The following is a 6006-nucleotide window of genomic DNA, read 5'->3' on the forward strand; positions in this document are numbered from 1 at the left end:
TTTCTTTCTTCTACTAAATGCAGTCATTGGAAACATTTTATCTGTGAGAAGAAGGCATCAAAATCCTGTGTCTAAAAGAAATTATGTACAATGCAACGTATCCATGATAACCATTTCGGAGGCAAGCTGTTGGAAGACAGAACTACCTACTACAAAAATAATTATGAACAGAAATAAACCAATGTGAGAATATGAAGCAAACTCTGGGACACAAAAGTTGTCTTTGCATTTATATTTGGTAGTATTCTTTTATACCTCTCAGACATTCAGTTGATGTTGGTTAAATGTCAAATAATAAAATTGATTTAGAGCTACAGAGGGAAAAATCCTGATAGAGAAACCAGGATGGAAAGAAATTTGTATTTTTTCCTTTTGTCTCTTCTATTCCTTCATTTCTTCCCTCCCTCCTAACCTCCTTCTTTCCTTCCTTCCTTCCTTCCTTCCTTCCTTCCTTCCTTCCTTCCTTCCTTCCTTCCTCCCTTCCTCCTTCCTTTTCCCTCCCTTCATTCCTCTTTTCTTCCTCCGTTCCTTCCTCCTTTCCTTCCTTCCTCCCTTCCTTCCTCCTTTTTTTCCTTTCTCCTCCCCTCCTCCCTCCCTTCCTCCCTTCCACTCTTCCTCCCCTTCTCCCCTCTTCTCTCTCCCCCTTCTCCCCTCCCCCCTCCTCTTCTCCCCTTCTCCCCTCCTCCCTCCCTTCCTTCCTTCCTTCCTTCCTTCCTTCCTTCCTTCCTTCCTTCCTTCCTTCCTCCCTTCCTCCTTCCTTTTCCCTCCCTTCATTCCTCTTTTCTTCCTCCGTTCCTTCCTCCTTTCCTTCCTTCCTCCCTTCCTTCCTCCTTTTTTTCCTTTCTCCTCCCCTCCTCCCTCCCTTCCTCCCTTCCACTCTTCCTCCCCTTCTCCCCTCTTCTCTCTCCCCCTTCTCCCCTCCCCCCTCCTCTTCTCCCCTTCTCCCCTCCTCCCTCCCTTCCTTCCTTCCTTCCTTCCTTCCTTCCTTCCTTCCTTCCTTCCTTCCTTCCTCCCTTCCTCCTTCCTTTTCCCTCCCTTCATTCCTCTTTTCTTCCTCCGTTCCTTCCTCCTTTCCTTCCTTCCTCCCTTCCTTCCTCCTTTTTTTCCTTTCTCCTCCCCTCCTCCCTCCCTTCCTCCCTTCCACTCTTCCTCCCCTTCTCCCCTCTTCTCTCTCCCCCTTCTCCCTTCCCCCCTCCTCTTCTCCCCTTCTCCCCTCCTCCCTCCCTCCCTTCCTTCCTTCCTTCCTTCCTTCCTTCCTTCCTTCCTTCCTTCCTTCCTTTCTTCCTTCCTTCTTTCCTTCCTTCCTTTCCTGTTTAACTATGAATGCACAGATATCCATGTCATTGGGGAGATGATACATTTTACGCTGGTTTGAAAAATAAATCAGCATGATCTTTGAAACTCACTGTCTTCCAGATTCTCCTATGCATTTTCTAGACTTCTAGGCATTGTGCTATGAGACCAATAGGGTATAAGGACAGGAATTTTAATTTTCAAATTAGAAGACATGCTGCTGGCTGTGCTTCAACCTTCGGGACTGTCTTCTTTTAGAAGCACAGAATTGTTCCAGAAAGATTGACTGTCCAAAATTCCATAAATAGAAGGAGTAGTCAGGCTATCAATATTATCTGTGCCCTTCCCTTATCCCTGTCATCGACCATTATAGCTCAGGTATCAAAGCACCTGTGATCTGAACTCTCAAGTCAGCCTGGCACTCTGGCACTTAAAATATTTAAAATCAAATTTTAATTTTTGACAATACTATCTATCACTGCTGACTCCATCTCTCCACATTGTTTTTCAATGTTTTTTTATCATTGAAAAACAATGATACCTCTTTCTTCAAAGTTCTGTCTGACGATGGATCACCAGTCTCTATAAATTGCTGTCTGGAGTTATCATTTACTATAATAGCTGTGCTTGCTGTTTTCTGGAGGAAATCATCATTTGTCTCCAGGTATCAATTTTACTTTTGCTTTCCAGATAAAAGTTATCGCTTTTCCTGCTCATGTTCAAGGAACTTTGAGAAGATAAATTTTATAGGTAAAATGTCAGCAACTGTCTGTAGACATCAGTTTCAACATAAGTGAATCACCTCAAAAAATTCCATTACCAACACATATCTCAGGTCTGCAATGTCCTTAAACATGGAATAACTTGCTCCCAGGAGACAATGGATATAAAATTTTCTGGTGGTCTACAGGAAGATGAAAACCACAGCTAATTCTTCTATCAATATTTTTCCATTTACCATTCTGAGTATAACATCGCATGCAGTAGATTTCCACCAAATATTTACTAAATCCAAATAAAAATTCAATATATTAGTCATTCACTTCTCTTAAGTAGTACCTGGTGTGCTTTAGAGCCTCTTCTTTCTCTCCTTACAATGAAGATCTAAATAAAGTGAAATCTCATTCACTAAGGCAGTGGAAATTATTTAAAATACCTTAAAATGTAAAAGACCTTAAAAACATACTGTAAAAAAAGGTGGTTTCTGGAAAAAAAGTTCCTTTCAGAATGGGAAGAGTGTAGGTATGTGTGTGGGGATTTTTTTTTTTTTTGGTCTTTATTCACCCTTTACCTGGAACTTAAATGGTGGGAATTTCAATAAAAAGGTTCTTAGTTTTCTACTGAACCTGAAAAAGGACAAAAGAAATTAAGTTATCCTGCATTTGATTTTCACAGCTGGCAGCTGGCAAGTAATTATGAAAACCTGGACTAAAGGAAAAACAATAGCAAGTTTTAGCAGTAAAGATTGTTTGTCTTCAGGAGTCTTCAAAGTATTGTCCTGGAGCTATGTTTAGTGAAAAGCTAGGAAGCAATTATTAACTTTTTAGAAAAGTACAATGAAGCACAAGGCAAACATCCTCCCACTAAGGTCACCGGACCAATGCCTGGTGCAAGATTTACACGTTAGAATTTTCCCTATAGAGTGGCAGGTGTGAGCTTCTGCACATTTCCTCTGGGTGATCCTGCTTTCCACGCAGATGTCAGGGTGTTTATTTTCTCCTGGGAGTTCTTTTGACCCAGAATACCAGGGTCCTTTTCAAGGCAGCAGCAAGAAATTGGGCTTTTCACCAACTTCAGCATTTTATATTCTAATTTCACCACAGTGAATTCAATGTCTTTGATTCGTCTCACTGAGATCCAAGCAAGCCTTTTTACAAAGATGAAATAAAGGCTGGAATGAAGGCCCAATGGGCAAGGTGTTTACCTTGCACTAGATTGACCAGGGTTTGATCCCAGGCACCCGATATGCTCACCCAATCCTGCCAGACCTAAACTCCAAGCCACAAGTAAGCACCGAGAGAACAACCTGCTGTGACCCCAAAACAAAAAATAACAATAAAAAAAAGAAAGAGGATAGAAAACAACATAAAAATATGAACATAAAGAGGCGTTGTAATATGTTATGATCAAAGCACATTAACTGTGCAAAAAAAAGTTTAAATAGAAGTATTGATCAAGAATAATAGTGTTGGAATTTATAAGGTCCATTTTATTTACACAATGGACCTCGTAAAAAAATTATGTGTAATTTAAAATCAGATCATGATACCTTTTTTTTTTTTGGATAGTTCTGAAACTCTAAGAATCATTGGCGAAGCATGGAAGCATTTGACTCCAAAATATTACGAGGTTGCCTGAGACAACCTTGTAGTGACTTTTGTATTTAGTTCATAATCTGTTATATCCCCAAAATAAAAATTCCCATTGCACTCTGCACACTTCCTGCTGTTACAGGGCTTTCGAGCTGCTTCCTGTTGATAAATTTTAAGAGCTGGTTCAATATCCTCAGGAAAAGCAATAGCTCATTGTGTGTCTGGGGAACTGGGACCAACCAGAAAAGGCCCTGCTGACTTTTCCTACAACTTTTGTAGGATGATCTAAACCTCCGGGAGTCTAGCAGACATTGCAATGTCTTCTCATGCTGAAAAATAAGAGTTCCTAGGATACCATCCTAATTCTCAAAATAAAAACAGAAGTTCTCAGCAAATCATATTTTTATGTCATGGCTATTTCCAATTACTATTTTAAAAAGTTCAGGAAAAATGGTGTGGCACATTCCTTTTCTGTTCCTTTAAAATATTTGTAATTGTGGTGCTAGAGATTGCAAGTTTTGCTATATAGACTAAGAAGTTGAGAGCTAAGAAGAATGATACATTCAAGAATATAATAAAGAGGTCCAATAAGTGCAAATTTTTCCTTCCTCACCCTCTAAAGTGATACTTGATCTTAGCTCGCAGATTGGAAGAGAGAACCCCTTGCTCTGACAGTGACATTCATTTGTTCACTTGACGTTTTGTTCTGCAGTTACCTGGAACTACGAATCAGATTTTTTACATGGAGCAGGAAGGTGACTCAGTAGTTGAAAGCTTGCCTGGTCTTGGTGAGGCCTTGGGTTCTGTCCATCACACCATGACATACAAACAAAAATGTGTCAAGTGCCTATTTTATACTTTACACACAAAGTCATTTGACTTTCTCATATTAAATATATCTTTTCAGGTTGGAGAGAAGACTAAAAGGGCTGGAGCCCCAAGTTCAATTCCCCCGCACCGTTTGATCCCCAAAGCAACACTGAGTATGACAGTGGTGACACCCCCCCTACACTGTCAGAACACTCCTTATGATCTCAGCATCACTAATGTGGTGGCAGAGCTTAAGTAACATTTAATAGCTTACATTTACCGTCACACACTTGTATCTTAACTGTTCTCATGAAATATCTGTACTTATTACAGGAAATATTTGGCAATACTCAGAATTTCCCAATATAAGAGCATTCTTATAATTAGTTCAGAATACGTACCTCAAAGAACTGGAGTCATAGCACAGCGGGTAGGGCGTTCGCCTTGCACGTGGCTGACCCGGGTTCGATTCCTCTATCCCTCTTGGAGAACCCGGCCAGCTACCGAGAATATCCTGCCTGCAAAGCAGAGCCTGGAAAATGCCCTGTGGCAAATTGGACATGCCAAAAACAGTAACAACAAGTCTCACAATGGAGACGTTATCGATGAACAATGGGAGGACAGTGCTGCAGTGTTACATGCCTCAAAATAAATGCTGCTATACTGGTGTATTCTCCTATCATTAAAAAAATTAACACTAAATTCCTTCTCGTCTTTTAAAATATTTTTGGTGTCCTTTACATTTTTATTATAATTCAGACTATAAGGCTAATGTCACATTTTTCTCACTCCAGTTAACCATATGAAGAAACTGCACTTGGACATTGTACTTAACAAAATTGGTTTCATGAAATAAAGCATTTTTCTCAGAATTACGACAAAGTAAGTGGTCTAAACTCTTATTTTATGCCTGCAAATTCAGATCTCTTTGCACGACATAATAAATCCACACAAAGTCTCTTAATCACTGAAGAAATTTCTTAGCTTATCAACAGATAATGAATAGGAAGTATTTACGAACTCAGAGTGACAACTGGCATGTAACAAGTCTTATGAAAGTGCTCTACTTATCTTCTTTGCTAACTTACTGTCACCACTCCATGAGTTCCATGTTGTCTGAAAGCAAACATGATTAAACCCTGCTTCCACTGTTGAAAATTAAAGATGTTTCACAGATTTTTCACTCTAGTGAAAAATTGATCTATCTATAAACCAACAAAGTTGGTGATTGTGGCATTATTTTTCAGGGATTTCTTCTTTTGGTGCATGCCAAAGAAGTGCCTACATGAGAAATAAAATGTATGCAGATGCCATCTGTCATAGGCTCTCTTTCACATTCCATGACCTGAATTAATAAGAAGTATTGTAAGTCAGTTTATCCCCCTTTAACTATATTGATGATATAAACTTGCCTAAAGAGATTTCATTTTAGAAAAGCATTAACATGATCTTGCAAAAGATGTATTTGAGACATCTCATTTAAAAAAAAAAATAAAGTCAGGCCTACAAACTCTCCATGAGGCACAGACAAAACCCTGGTACTATCCTATGTGGAAGAACACCTCCATGCTGACATTTTTCCCAGATCTTA

Source organism: Sorex fumeus, unplaced genomic scaffold (genome assembly GCF_029834395.1).
Source record: "Sorex fumeus unplaced genomic scaffold, SorFum_2.1 ptg000003l, whole genome shotgun sequence".
In the NCBI taxonomy this organism is placed as follows: Eukaryota; Metazoa; Chordata; class Mammalia; order Eulipotyphla; family Soricidae; genus Sorex; species Sorex fumeus.